A 15,841-nucleotide genomic window follows, 5' to 3' on the forward strand; every position below is an offset into this window, starting at 1 on the left:
TCTTTCAGGAGGCTACGTTCTCTTTCTTTCTGTCTCTTTAGGTTGCCAGTCCCAAATTCAGACTTGGTCCCCTGAGGAAATATTGTTCCTCATGCTCTACAATTGTCCAGCTAGGCTGGAAAGCTTAGGTCTTTTCTCCAGTCTGCTTTTTCCTTCCGATGGTCTCCAGTTTATCTAGCACTGGAAGTATTGACTGCACATGTCCATTTCTTCCTTTCATATATGCCTATCCAGGGTCCAGATCTTTACACTAAGATTCTCATTACGTTTCCAGTGTGCAGATGCTTTCTACACCAGACTGAATGCCCAGTACCCAGGGCCGGCACTTCCATTTAGGCGGCCTAGGCAATTGCCTAGGGCACCAGGATTATTGGTGGACGGCATTTTGCCGGAGGGAGCGGCAGGAGGCTCCGGTGGAGCTGCCGCAGTCATGCCTGCGGAGGGTCGGCTGCTCCCATGGCTCCGCTGGAGCTACGGCAGTTGTGCCTGCGGGAGGTCCACTGGAGCCATGCGAGCAGCCGACCGTCCGCAGGCACGACTGCGGCAGCTCCACCGGAGCCATGGGACCAGGGTGCGGGACGGCGAAATGGCCGTGCGCCTAGGGCGTTAAAACCCCTAGTGCCGGTCCTGCCAGTACCATAGAGATTCTGTGCCCTGCTTATCTTGTTTAGGCTCAAGATACCTCTCTCTTTTGACACACCAAATAGTTAAAAAGTTATTTCTGTTGGTCATTTTAAAAGGTCTGAATTTACTGCCTCTTTAGCCCAGTTTGTTCCTCCATTACCTCTGTAGTGCCTCCATTTGGCTAGCAGGGCACCATTCACCCTGTGGCAGGCTCTAACAGTCAGCTGTCACCTCTCACAGGGTCTGGAGCAGTGTGCTTTAGCCCTCAAGGGAAGACATACTGGAGTCCCATTCCTTCAATGGCATTAAAGTCCAAAACTAAAAAAATGCTAAGAACTTAAAGCAGAGTCCTCCAAAGAGCCTTCAGCAGGACCTTGCAACTTCTGCTGAGAGCTTGTCTTCATGCAGCTACTTCTTTGGTCAGCCTCTCTCGGCCCAGTTATCCCAACTACCAGGCAGCCCATCCAAGGCGGCAAACGTTTCAGACTTGGAAACCCAACTTTAGCCCTCACCAAAGGAAAAGCAGAGCTCTGTTCTCTTTCCTGGTCAGCCCCAAACGGAGCTAGATCTTCTCATTAAGTCCCTCTTCACCTCTGGCATCTGTTGCAAGCTAGAGGCCAATTGGCCTCATTAACTTCTTGAGAATGTTAGCCTTGCATGCCCTTTCACAAAGAGGTGAATGTGACCAATCTGCAGATTGTCCTTAGATTCTCTGATTAGCCCATATGAATCTCAAGTACACACACACACTTTCCCTTTGCTTATTTCAACCATTTAATTTGATTCTCATGGACAAGCAAGGACATCGGATAATTAATACTCCAGTTGTGGTTCTAGTATCATCGTCATCGGGGAGCATTCAGCATATCTATTTTTCCTATCTAATAAATTCTGCATTAATTCCCTAACAGCATATTCATCTTTCTGTCAAGAAGTCCCAGCTCCCCTGAACAGACACTATTGCTCCAAGTACTCAGAAGTCTAACACGGTAGATTCGATCCCCAGTACTTACAGAAAGTAATGTCAGACACGCCTGGCTCACTTGGTATTCAAATATGGGGGAACTGTTCAGAAAATTGAAGATGGGGACACTGCGGTAGGAGAAAAATGGCTTTAAGTTTTGTCCACTGGTTAAGCAGCCATATCCAGACCCTAAGCCTCATCCAATGGCCATTGCTGTCAATGGAGAGATTTCCATTGGCTTCAAAGGGACATTGGGCCAAACCCTGAGTGCTGCAGGTTGAAGGCCACCTTATTTAATCTTAACTATAGTGAGACTTTTCAATCATGCTCCATCAGTAGTAGCAACAATGGCAGCCCAGTGTAGGATGGGCACAGGTATTTTTACCCCTACAGGGCCACTGCATGAATCCCTTACACATCAGTCGATTGGATTACTCATGTAAGTAACTGCTCACCAGTGTGAGCAGAGGGGACACAATCTAACTATTTAATGCTGCTTCAAGCATGTTAGAAAACATGGTGGTAAAAAGGCCTGTGCCCAGTCTCCCCTGGCACTGCCATTAGAGCTAAGCCAGCAGTGGGGGAATTGCTAGAAATTGCGTGTTGACGCAGCCTTTGTGGCACAACACCAATAACCTGCTGTAACCTCAGCCTTACCCTTAAAACTGTTCTCAGAGTTTCCTAAAATAGAATTTGTAAGCAGATGTTCGGGAGACGCAAAGGACATCTGTCCCATTAGAAATGTAAATTCCTGATGGCCCCACTCCAACCGTTCTCCAGCCTGGCAGCAGCCCACTCTCTGTCCTAGGGGGTTTAAAGCCTCACCCCCGAGAGAGTACAGGCAGAAGACCAAAGAACAAAGGACTCACACACAAACTTCCCTCCACCCAGATTTGAAAAAGTCTATTGTTTCCTGATTGGTCCTCTGGTCAGGTGTTTCAGATTACTTCTTTCCAGGTGAAAGAGACGTTAACCCTTAGCTATCTGTTTATGACACACCCCCCAAATTGCAGACAGTAGGGAAGCTCACTGGCGGCGATTTCCTCCTAGAACTTTAAAATAAACAGATTAATACAACAAATGCACCTTTACATATACCATTAAGTATATAACTAACAGACTTTTACATTTTAAGAACACTTTTTAACTACTGGATTCTGGGAAACTCTCACGGGAGAGTGCATCCGCTACTTTGTTAGAAGCTCCTGAGATGTGCTGAATTTCAAAATCAAAATTTTGGAGAGCTAAACTCCAACGAAGAAGTTTCTTGTTGTTCCCCTTGGCAGTATGAAGCCACTTTAGCGCAGCATGGTCAGTTTGTAGCTGGAACCGCCGTCCCCAAACATATGGGCGTAGCTTTTCCAGGGCGTACACAATGGCATAGCATTCCTTTTCACTGACTGACCAGTGACTTTCCCTCTCAGACAGTTTCTTGCTGAGAAACACGACAGGATGGAAGTTGTGATCCGTTGCTTCCTGCATGAGTACTGCTCCTATACCACGCTCAGATGCATCCGTGGTTACTAGGAATGGCTTGTTAAAGTCCGGGGCCCTGAGCACAGGGTCAGTCATGAGCGTTGCCTTAAGTTGGGTAAAGGCCTTTTGACACTCATCAGTCCACTTAACTGCATTTGGCTGGGTCTTTTTGGTCAGGTCAGTCAGTGGGGCAGCGATTTGGCTGTAGTGTGGTACAAATCGCCTGTAGTACCCGGCCAAGCCTAAGAAGGATTGGACCTGTTTCTTTGACCTTGGGACAGGCCACTTTTGGATAGCATCCACCTTGGCCTGTAGGGGGTTTATGGTTCCTCGACCCACCTGGTGCCCCAGGTAAGTCACTCTGTTTTGGCCTATTTGACACTTCTTGGCCTTAACTGTTAGTCCGGCCTGCCTGATGCGCTCAAAGACCTTTTCCAGGTGTAGTAGGTGTTCGGGCCAAGAGTCTGAAAAAATGGCCACATCATCGAGGTAGGCAACTGCATATTCTCCCAGTCCTGCTAGTAGACCATCTACCAGCCTCTGGAAGGTGGCGGGTGCATTTCAAAGGCCGAAAGGAAGGACATTAAATTCATATACCCCCGCATGGGTGACCAATGCTGACCTCTCCTTGGCAGGTTCCTCTAGCGGTACTTGCCAGTACCCCTTGGTTAAGTCTATTGTAGAGATGAACTGAGCACGTCCCAACTTCTCCAATAGCTTATCGGTGCGTGGCATTGGATAGTTGTCCGGATGAGTTACCGCATTTAGCTTACGGTAGTCCACGCAAAAGCGTATTTCCCCATCTGGTTTGGGTACCAGAACCACTGGAGATGCCCATGCACTGGTAGATGAGCGGATTATACCCATCTGTAGCATGTTCTGGATCTCCCGTTCTATAGCAGCTTGGGCATGAGGAGACACCCGGTAGGATGGGGTTCTAATGGGTTGAGCATTACCTGCATCAATGAAGTGGTATGCCCGTTCAGTCCGTCCTGGGGTGGCTGAGAACAATGGGGCGAAGCTAGTGCACAGCTCCTTGATTTGTTGCCGCTGCAGACGTTCCAGAGTGGTTGAGAGGTTCACCTCTTCCACGCCACCATCTTTTTTCCCTTCGTAGTAGACACCATCAGGCCACTCAGCATCATCTCCCTGGACTGTAAACTGACAAACCTGTAAGTCTCTGGAATAGAAAGGCTTGAGAGAATTAACATGGTACACTCTGGGTTTTAGTGAGGAATTGGGAAATGCTATGAGGTAGTTCACAGTTCCCAGGCGCTCTTGGACCGTGAATGGCCCTTCCCATGATGCTTCCATCTTATGGGCCTGTTGCGCCTTCAAGACCATAATCTGGTCTCCTACCTTGAAGGAACGTTCTCTGGCATGTCTGTCATACCAGGCCTTCTGCTCTTCCTGAGCATCCTTTAGGTTCTCTTTAGCAAGGGCTAAGGAGTGTCAGAGGGTGCTTTGTAGGTTGCTTACAAAGTCCAGAATGTTAGTTCCTGGAGAAGGCGTAAACCCCTCCCATTGCTGCTTCACCAACTGTAATGGCCTCTTAACCTCGTGACCATACACAAGTTCAAACGGTGAAAACCCTAAACTAGGATGTGGTACAGCCCTGTAGGCAAACAGCAACTGTTCCCTTGAGGCTGGGGTCACCAGTTCTTCCTCAGACTGTGGACTTGGGCTTGGTCCCTCTGGAAGCGATGTAGGTGATGGGGTTGTTTCCGTTGCTGGTGAACCGCTCTCCGCTGGTGCACCTGAGGGTATTTCAGGCTCTGGCTGAGCCTTTTGGGTATGGCTGTCTGTTGCTTCTGCCAGTTTTGTCTCACTGGAGCCCACTGGCGTTGAGTTTGAAGATGTGGTTGCAATTGCTGGGACTGGAGGTGCTGTGGCTGTTTCAGTGGTTGGCATGGAATCCAGGTCCACTACCTCTGTCTGGGTCTCTGGTAACATAGACGGGGCGCCTGTGGGCGGCTCAGGAACAGGAATGGGTCTGGAAGCTTGCCTGGTTTGGCTATGTGTAACCATTCCCACTCTCTTGGCTCGCTTCACCTGGTTGGCCAAGTCTTCCCGCAGTAGCATGGGGATAGGATAATTGTCATAGACTGCAAAAGTCCACATTCCTGACCAGCCTTTGTACTGGACAGGCAGTTCAGCTGTAGGCAAGTCTACAGCTTGTGACATGAAGGGGTAAATTGTCACTTGGGCCTTTGGGTTGATGAATTTGGGGTCTACGAAGGATTGGTGGATAGCTGACACTTGTGCCCCCGTGTCTCTCCACGCAGTAACCTTCTTTCCACCCACTCTCAAATTTTCCCTTCGCTCCAAGGGTATTTGAGAGGCATCTGGGCCTGGGGATCTTTTGGGTGATGGTGGTGTAATGAACTGCACTCGGATGGCGTTCTTTGGACAGTTGGCCTTGATATGTCCCAGTTCATTACACTTAAAGCATCTTCCATCTGATGGGTTACTGGGTCGAGGTGAGTTACTGGAGACTGGTGAGGTGGAAGAATAGTGTGTCTGTGGCTTTACTTGGGTTGTAGGTGGGGTCCTTGGCTGTCCTCGGTTGTAGGGTTTATGGTCGGTGTGCCCTCTGGGGTATTCGTTCCCCTTGACAGTAGCTTTCTTGCTTTCTGCCACTTCCATCCATCTGGCTCCAATCTCCCCCGCCTCAGAGAGATTTTTGGGTTTTCCATCTTGTATGTACCGTGTTATGTCCTCAGGAACACCATCCAAGAACTGCTCCATTTGTATGAGGAGGTGCAGTTCTTCCAAGGATTTAACATTGTGTTCCGATATCCAGGCCTCATAATTTTTCCCAACATAGTAGGCGTGTTTGGGAAATGACACATCTGGTTTCCACTTTTGGGTTCTGAAACGCCGACGGGCATGATCCGGGGTTATCCCCATTCTGTATCTGGCCTTGGTTTGAAAAAGCTTATAGTCGTTCATGTTCTCCTTAGGCATTTCAGCTGCCACCTCTGCTAAAGGTCCACTGAGCTGTGGCCTCAATTCAACCATGTACTGGTCTTCAGGGATGTTGTACCCAAGACAGGCTCTTTCAAAATTTTCCAAGAAGGCCTCAGTGTCATCACCTGCCTTGTAGGTGGGAAATTTCCTGTGATGTGGAACCATAATTGGCGAAGGGTTGTTAGGATTGGCTGGAGTATTCAGCCCAGCTTGCGCTAAGTCCAGTTCATGTTTTCTCTGTTTTTCCTTCTCTTCACTTTCTTTTTCCAACTCTGGTTGGTGGGCTGCATTGTTGGCTTCTTCTTGTTTTTGTAGCCTTTCCATCTCTTGTTTGTGAGTTGCCTCATCTCTGGCCATCTGTTTTTTCATTGCTTCGGGCTGTACTGCCTCTGGTTTTCGTGACATCTTGTTTTCTTGTGTTGGGGTGCCCTCCAGTGTTTGTTGTCTGAACTGCAGGTTCTCCGTTGCCTCCTGGGGTCTGCCTAGCAACAGTGCCTATTTCCCTTTCTTCCTCTAGCTAATCTTTTAAATGTAAAGTAAACCAGAAAAACCACTTTATTTGCATGTGTATAGTGCTGGTATTTGCCTCCTAATGGGAGTGCTATTGTCTGACAAAAGACCTGTAATAGTTACTTAATGGTTCCTTGCTTAATATGCAAGCCAAAAACTGCCAGAGAGAGCAGAAAAAAAAAATTCTTTCTGGTTCCTTTTAAAAGCAAACCGTTCCTCTCTGCTTAAAAGCCCCTAACAGAGAAAAGAAAAATATAATATTCCTACTGGCTTCTGGATGCTATCATAAACCTAGTCCCAGATTTGGACCTTAGAGTCCAAAATATGGGGGTTAGCATGAAAACCTCCAAGCTTAATTACCAGCTTGGACCTGGTAATTTTTGGGTCCAAGCTGGTCCTGGTAAAGCTGCCACCACCCAAAAAATTAGAGTGTTTTGGGGCACTCTGGTCCCCCCAAACCTTCCCTGGGGACCCCAAGACCCAAATCCCTTGAGTCTCACAACAAAGGGAAATAAATCTTTTCCCTTCCCCCCTCCAGGTGTTCCTGGAGAGAGACACAGAAGCAAGCTCCGTGAATCTAAACAGAGGGACTCCACCCTCCCCGTTCCCAGTCCTGGAAAACAGAATTACCGAGAGCTAATCTCTCTTTCCCCCTCACCCAGAGGGAATGCAAAGTCAGGCTAGTAAATCTAACACACACAGATTTCCCCCTGACTTCTTCCTCCCACCAATTCCCTGGTGAGCACAGACTCAATTCCCTGGAGTTCCCCACTAAAGAAAAACTCCAACAGGTCTTAAAAAGAAAGCTTTATATAAAAAGAAAGAAAAATACATAAAAATGGTCTCTCTGTATTAAGGTGACAAATACAGGGTCAATTGCTTAAAAGAATATTGAATTAACAGCCTTATTCAAAAAGAATACAATTCAAAGCACTCCAGCAACTATAGACATGTAAATACAAAAAAAACATATAAATCACTATCTGATCTTTTGTACTTACAGCTGGGAAACAGAAGATTAGAAAGGCAGGAGACAGAAAAAAATCACTTCTCATAGCCAAGAGAGTACAGGCAGAAGACCAAAGAACAAAGGACTCACACACAAACTTCCCTCCACCCAGATTTGAAAAAGTCTATTCTTTCCTGATTGGTCCTCTGGTCAGGTGTTAGATTACTTCTTTCCAGGTGAAAGAGACGTTAACCCTTAGCTATCTGTTTATGACACCAGTCTCCCCTGGCACTGCCATTAGAGCTAAGCCAGCAGTGGGGGAATTGCTAGAAATTGCGTGTTGACGCAGCCTTTGTGGCACAACACCAATAACCTGCTGTAACATCAGCCTTGCCCTTAAAACTGTTTTCAGGGTTTCCTAAAATAGAATTTGTAAGCAGATGTTCGGGAGACGCAAAGGACATCTGTCCCATTAGAAACGTAAATTCCTGATGGCCCCACTCCAACCGTTCTCCAGCCTGGCAGCAGCCCACTCTCTGTCCTAGGGGGTTTAAAGCCTCACCCCAGTATCACAGCAGTCACCTCCAAAGAGGGACCAAGGTCACACTGTGTAAAGCCTGATACCAGTAATATAACCCCTTCCTGACACCACTACTATAACTCCAGATGCATTTGCAAGGAGGTTTGCCTGATTGCCTGGAAATGTTTTCTGAAAGGAGTACTGCAAGTTACAAGCTCTAAGATATAGGCTCACGCGGTGTGTATGCAAGCATGCACACGTGACGATACGGTGCAAATTGCAACACACAATACCACTGAGGATGAGGAGGGAAAAAAAGTCACATAGGTGCCAGAAGGAAAATCCTGGCTGCTACTTTAATTGAACGTGTGCTAGTTTTTCCGTGTTCACTGCTGGCAGCACGAGACTTTGAATAAAACATGAACAGTAATTTATTTAGCAAGCAAGTCTTTGAAAAATTCTTTTGCACAGCTTTTACTAATTTATGTTACACAAAATTAACCCTGCTTTGTGCTCCTCATGTCCTGTACTTGAAATGGCTGGTGGGAAGATAGAACATATGGAAAAAGAAACCCTGCAATTTAAGTGTTACAGTCTGCTAAAGTTCTAGTTCTCTATTCCAACTACTAGAAGCCTTTGAATGTTCTAATCAAAGATTCACTCTCTCATTTGAGATTCACTTTTATTTTGCTTCTCTCAGGAGCAGTGTTTTTCCCTTCAGTAGCAGCGGATATAATATATTCTATGTATTATATCTCTGATCCTGCAAGTGTTTGACTTCACAGATCCATCTAAGCCCCTGTGGCTCCACCTGTGCACAGAGTTTCAGCCAGAGGATGTTATCTTGCAGGATCACATATTAGTTATATAATCATTAAGAGAAAGAAAGTTGTATGGTATGGTGAACCATGCATAGTAAACATAGTAAAATCCAAACACCTCCAGTGGTTAGAGCATGTAGTTAGGGGGACAGACCAGCTAAGCATCTCTTAGAAGAGCATCCTTATGGTGTTGGGCCTCAGGGCTGACCAAGGAGAAGAGGGTGGGATAATATTGAACAAGAGCTCTTAATGTCAATTCACATAAATGGGAAAAATATGACCTTGAAAGAAAGATGGGGGCAGTGACCCAGGACCTCCATGATCTAGAGCAGGGGTTCTCAACCTTTTTTTTCCTGAGGCCCCCTCAATATGCTATAACAACTTCATGGCCCACTCATGCCACAACAACTGTTTTTCTGCATCTCCAGTAGACTAAAAGCCAAGACAAGCTTTAAGGGGTAGCAAGCAGGGCAACTGCCCGGGACCCCACACAGCTAAGTTGCTCCGGCTTCAGCCCTGGGTGGTGGGACTCAGGGCCCCAGGCTTCTACCCCACACAGTGAGGCTTCAGCTTTCCACCCTGGGCTCCAGCAAATCTAATCCCAACCCTGCTTGGTGGATACCCTGATACCTGCTCGCAGCCCCTCAGCTGGCCCCAGACTCCAGCTGAGAATTGTTCTTCTAGAGCATCAGGCAGACCAGATTGCCCATAACGGCTGTGCACTGTTCCTGTGACTCAAAGTGGCCATAAACCCAGCTTAACCAGACTGTTCAGATAGGTTCATGGCTGGTTTACATTGCAGAGTGGCTCAAAGCAGCCAGAATGTTCTGGTGAGTCTTGCCCTATATATTTTGAAGGAGTTTTCCTGGAACACTTGTAAAAGGCCTAGTAAAAAGGTGACACTGTGTCCTAATTAACTCCAGCTTACTGTCTCTCAAGTTTAATTATTTGTTAAGCAACAGTAGTGTTTTCAGACCATTGATTGCAACTTCCAGAGGATGGGCTGAGTACTTAGCTAGGAAGGAAGGACAGAATTTTTTTTTTTTTAAATTTAAAGCCACTGTCTAACATATACAGCATCACTCTAAGAACCCAGGCACTAGAGTGATGGATGCATAACAAAGACCATGATTGAGCAAGGTGCACAGTTCCCCTGAAATCATATGTGTAGTTTCACTCACGAAGAGTCCTCATGTGCTTAAATTTAGGCAGGTGCTTAAGAATCAGGACCCAATGCCTTAAATATCTAGGCAGACCAAAAGAGAAGATAAGCAATTGCCTTTGCCCTCCTTACCCCAGGAAAAAAGTCAAAACCCAGAACACTCACAAGCCCCCCCCCCCCACACACACACGCTAGTCCTAGGTCAAAAGTTTGCAAAAAGCATTAATGAAAAGTATCCCTTTTTTCTCATAAAAAATGTGAAGTTTTTCAGCCACCTCTATTGAATCTATTAATCCATCTCTCAACATAAGTCTTCATTCTTTTCAAGTGAATATTAATAAGACCGTACAGTGAAGGCTTAGTTATATTATTTACTGCTTAATGTGAGCTGCATAAAAGAACAGTATGTTCAACAGAGTTGCGTACAGCTTTTTGTTAGGCTTAAAAGATCCTTGAATAGCAATCAAGGTGTAGCAATACTGGCAGAGGAAACAAGGATAGATAGGGGCACAGGGATAGCCTGGGTTCACCACAAGCGTGCCATTTAGGGTCTCTAATGAAAGCCTGTGTCACACTGCTCACCATAATCATTCTGAGATTTTTATTATATACACACACATGTACTTTCTCTAGGCCTTGTAGTTAAGGACACATCACTCAGAGGTAGCACACCTTGAGAATAGGGTCTCCTGCCTGGAAAAAATCTATCTTCCTGGCAGAACATTCCATACCTTACAATGGAAGTCTATTAGGATACAGACTCACATGCCAATATAGAGCTTTCAGAGACTTCTGAAGGAAGAGGTGGGGCAGGGGAGAATGGGAGGAACCCTATTTTCAAAGCACAGTCTGGTATATCTGAAGGTGCACAGGGACACTCTGGCATCCTTCAGTCTGTGAAGACAAGCTGCCAGCAGGCTTGATCTTATTTCCACAGGATACTTACCACTAGGGCACCTCCTTCTGGCCAACCTTGGAATTAACTCTCCACCAGTCTGATGCCTCCATCTGCCAGTTCCTCACCCTGTGGTCTCAATCTTTCTCTGGGATTCAGGGTGCTCCTTCTTCATGACTCAGCCCTCCAGCCAGATCACTATACCTCTCCCCTTCCAGGGTATCAAAGTCCCATTGGCCATTCCAGTCAACCTTCCAGCCCAAGGCCAGGTCCAGTGCTGCTTTCCCAGCAGCTAATAGGGGAACCTAGGCTCACCCTCTACTCTGGGTTCCAGGCCAGGGACCTTATATTTGACAACTATAGTCTGCTAGCTCCCAGATCCTGTGGCTACTTCCCTAGACCTCTTCCTACTTCCCTCTTTATCTTCTGGACCTCCTCTGAGTTTACAAGCCCAAACTCTCTGCTCTCAGGAAGAAGCTACAGACTACACTATCTCTGGCTTCTTGACAGCCTCCATAGCTCCAAACATACCTCTCTTCTTCCCAGGAGTGACTACAGACTATCTGCAGCTCCCTTCCAGTCTTAGCTTGCTGGCTTTCTACAAACCCATACCCAGCTAGGCTTCATCATCAATTAGTGTTTCAGGCTCTGGCTATCACCCAGGTGCAGGCTATCAGATTAATCATCCTAACAACGTGTTCTGCCCAAGGGTGCTGGAACAATTTGTATAGTGGAGGTGCTGAGAGCCATTGAGCCAAACTATAAACCCTGTGCATGATGGAAACCAAGCCAGGGGGTGCAGTAGCACCCCTGGTTCCAGCACCTAGGGCTCTGCCTTATGTGGTGTGGATATCTCATCACACTTATGAAAGGGGGTTCTCAGGGTTGAAAATGCTGAGGCCAGGACTTGTGATAAACTATTCTCTGGGAAACAGGGAATGCCTTCTGAGTTAAGTTTTATCTCTTGAAAGCATGATATGATGTTGTTTTATATGTAACCATCTGTGTCCAATAATCTTACATCATCTGAATTTTGGGTTTTTTTATAATGAACTTGTATTATCTTGGATTCACTATAAATATTTCTAAGTATTGTGTGTTAAGTGGAGTGGTGACCCTGAACTGAATCTTATAATTTCTATTCCCTTGGGAGTAAAGGACCCATGTGTGTTCAGTGGATCAAAGGCTGAGCACTCAAGAGGACATTCAGAGGACACGGGGGGCAGTGTGTGCCTATCCCTAACCTATACAGAGAAAACAAGGACTGCAAGGCAGGGCTTGTGTTGCCAAAGGCTGGTGGAGTTAGGGAGCTGATGTACAGCAGGTGTGGATAAGACTCTCATGCTAAGGGCAGATGGTGGTGAGCAGTGATACTGGAACACTTTGTAGTGGGAGTGCTGAAAGCCAGTGGTCCCTAGCTTTTTACCTCATGCCCCCCCTCCCCTTACTCCTATCCATGCTCATCTGCCTCTAGAGCTGGCCTGGGAGCAGGGCCATGGTTCTGGGATGAGGGGGGGGACACAGACAGAGGTAAGTGGGCTGAAGCTAGGGCCATAGCTGGGCGTGGGTACAGAGCCCTGGGCATGGGGCCAGCAGCCGGGCCCCCATGTGCAGGACTGGAAGCAGAGCCCCATGTAAAATCCAGGTGTGCTCAAGCCCCCCACCTCGGTTCCTCTAGTTCCTACACTTATAGTGGTGAGGTGCTTCACAGACCCTGTACTCCCGTGAAGTGTCACACTCACTCTGAGCTTCGGTGGAGAGAGTAGGGTTCACCTATATACAAAAGAAGGTGTGCAGATGCTGGTTTGGCAAGAATCAAGCTTGATTCTGATTTCCCCCAACGTACATCAGGAGTAATTCCATTGAAATCAAAGGTATAAAGCCCAGGTAAGTGAGATCAGAGTTAGCCCCTCAAACAGGTAAATACTTATAGGAGAATTTTTTTTTAAAAAATCAGACCATATTCTCTCTTTCCCCCGTCTCCATCCCACCTCTTCAGAGCTAACTGTTTCCTCAAGACCAGGAACTCTTCTATGTCTTAACAGTGAGAAATCAGCTCAAAATGCTGGCTCTGAAACCTGTATCTAGAGCCTCAGTTCTAAATGGCTTTGTCTCTGTGAGAGGAAGAACTGACAATCCCAATCCAAACATTCAAGTGTTTGAAATCTGCCTCAGTGTTTTGTGGTCTGATCCTATCTCTGCGATTTCACTCACACAGCTAATGTAGATGGCAGAATCCCTCAATTCCCTCCCAAATTCCAGTCACCACTTTTGCAGTGCTTGGGGCCTGAAAATGAATTGACTTTACTTGTGTCCATATTGATTTTGTTGGGCAACATCTTGAGGAGATAAAGTCTACAACTCAAATAAAGATGATCTGATTAAGTCTGCAACTGGACTTATTGCTATTGGATCCTTCTTTATTTTTGAAAGTGTTATTGATTTGGAATTTATAAAAGACTTCCGAGTAACAACAAAGAATGCTGTGCACAGAGGGATGAAGTCCAGGAAGATTGCACTATCTCACACAGCATTCATCTTTAACTAGAATGACAAAATAATACTTATCAAGGCATACAAATTAAGATAGGCGGATCACACAGTCATGAAGTTCATTTGTCAAATATCTTCTTGCAAATCATTGGGGGCCACATGCCTAGCACTGATCGGAGGAATTGATGTTGATTTTCACTTGACAGGTTTAAGGCTAACTTTTCCTTCATGTGCATGCTCGTGTCTCTCATCAAGTGCAAGGAACACCCAACAGTTGGAGAACTGGCCTGAGATTTGGTGTTATGTTATGGCATACACACATGGAAGTATAAAATACTCTTTCTGGAAGCTGAAATATAACACTAATTTTTCTCAGAACCCCAGCACAATAACAGCCAGGAACCAAAAAGAAAGAGAGAGACAAAGCAGGCTGCTCCCTAAGGGAGGCTCAATTCACTATCTTGCTTTAGGCTGGCTCTTTGCAGACTTTCTGCTGAAGACCCCAACTTGCATGCCTCCCTACAGAACCCACTATTCTACACACAGGACCAGGAAACCCCCACAGAATTTAAAGTGATAGCATATAATGCTAAAGCAGTTTTCCACCCTTGGAAGACATGGATTCAATTCCCTTTGCTGCCACAGACTTCCTTTGTGAGCTGGGGCAATTAATTTAAGCTACCAGAACCTCAACTCACCTACCTCACAGGGGTGTTGTGGGGATAAGTGCATTAGAACTGTGAGGTGCTCAGATTCTACAGTAATGAGGACCCTAACAGTAGAACTAGGACTTCCCAAACTGTGTTCTCAGAACCACAGAGACTGTGCTGAGCACTTGCTGGGGATGTGCTGTCAGCTGGCTAGTAATTCTGGTTCTCCTCCTTGTCTTTAGCTGCTGCATTTCATTAACAGACAGCTAAACAGACACTAAATACTTTCCTAGTGTAACTTTCCCATATCCGTAATTCATGCCTTTTCCACAGGGATGCTGTGGGATTGTAAATGGCGAGGAGAGCATCCCACACAATTTTAAATGCAATAATCACTCTAATTAGAAGTAGTTCAGGGTGTGAAACAGCATGAAACTCCTGTTCTAGGCAGAAACCTGCAGGAGACAATAGTTTTAGGAACAATTCTGTTTTCCTTATTCAGAGAAAGCTCTTTCTTCACCATTTAGAAGGAAGTGATTTTCAGTGATTCTTTACCATTGTCATATGACACAAACTGATTTGAAACTTTGGTTTACACATTTTTACCATATAGAGGGCCCAATTGTCTTCTGACTTGCACCAGTTTTACACTGGAGTCACTCCTGATTTACACCAGTGTCAGAGAAAAGGAAATCAGGCCAATAGTGTTTCTTAATTAATACATTAGATACTTAAAAATCCAGGGTATATTAACATAAACTGCTAGTTTATGCATATGTATACATACATAGTACCTAAAGCACTTTGAAACTGGAAACATATGACATCACTTACATTTAGTTGCTTCTGGGATGGCATGCAGCAGCAAACTTACAAAAAGCATTATTGACTTCAGTGAAGTTATTCTGCAGAATTTGAACCTTTACATGGAAATTGCACAATTTGCAGGCTGGGGGGTTCCTTAAAAAGCATAAGGTTTGATTCTCCTTCTGCCACCCGAATAAAACAGGAATAAAGTCCTGGAAATTATTGGTGCAAAGCCAGTCTAAGTCCCCAGTTCAGGAAAGCACTTATCCATGTGCTTAAAGCTAGGCATTGCTTAAGTGCATTCCTAAACCAGGGCCCACCTGAGATCAGAATGAGGCCCATGGAATTTAATAAAGATGCAAGATGCTACATGCATTCAAATCCCCATGAAAGAAAGAGCTAAGGACACATATAGCTGAAGAGGAAAAGAAAGAATGATGGCTAAAAGACTTCAAAGAGAAATATTGAGTTGATATTCCATACAGAAACCTGAGTTCCCTATAGAACTCCCGCGCAGAAGGTCAATTTGGAGACCTACCAGTTGGAGGGGAGAAACAGTATACACTTTATTGATCGGGTTACCTAAGCTATCCAGCTACTGAAAAATGACAAAATAAAAGGGAATAGGTATTGATCTGCTCTCAGAGAAATGCTGAGAGGAAAAACTTGCTGCTGCTGCTGCTGCTAAAAAAAATTGAGATTTTAACTTTTAGTGTATTTATTGTAGTTTCAAATAAGGCACCTGTAAATGAATTAAGAATTGGCTAACTGATATGTCTCAAAAAGTAGTCATCAATGCAAAATCATCATCGAATGAGCAGTATTTCTTGTGGGGTTCCTCGGGGATCAGAATTAGGCCCAATACTATTCAATATTGTCATCAATGATCTGGAAGTAAATATAAAAATATGTAGATGACACAAAGATTGGTGAAAGGGTAAATAATGAGTATAAGACAGTCATACAGAGAGATTTGGATCACTTAGTAAGCTGATTTTAG

The sequence above is a fragment of the Gopherus flavomarginatus genome, chromosome 9, assembly GCF_025201925.1.
Source record: "Gopherus flavomarginatus isolate rGopFla2 chromosome 9, rGopFla2.mat.asm, whole genome shotgun sequence".
Taxonomy (NCBI): Eukaryota; Metazoa; Chordata; order Testudines; family Testudinidae; genus Gopherus; species Gopherus flavomarginatus.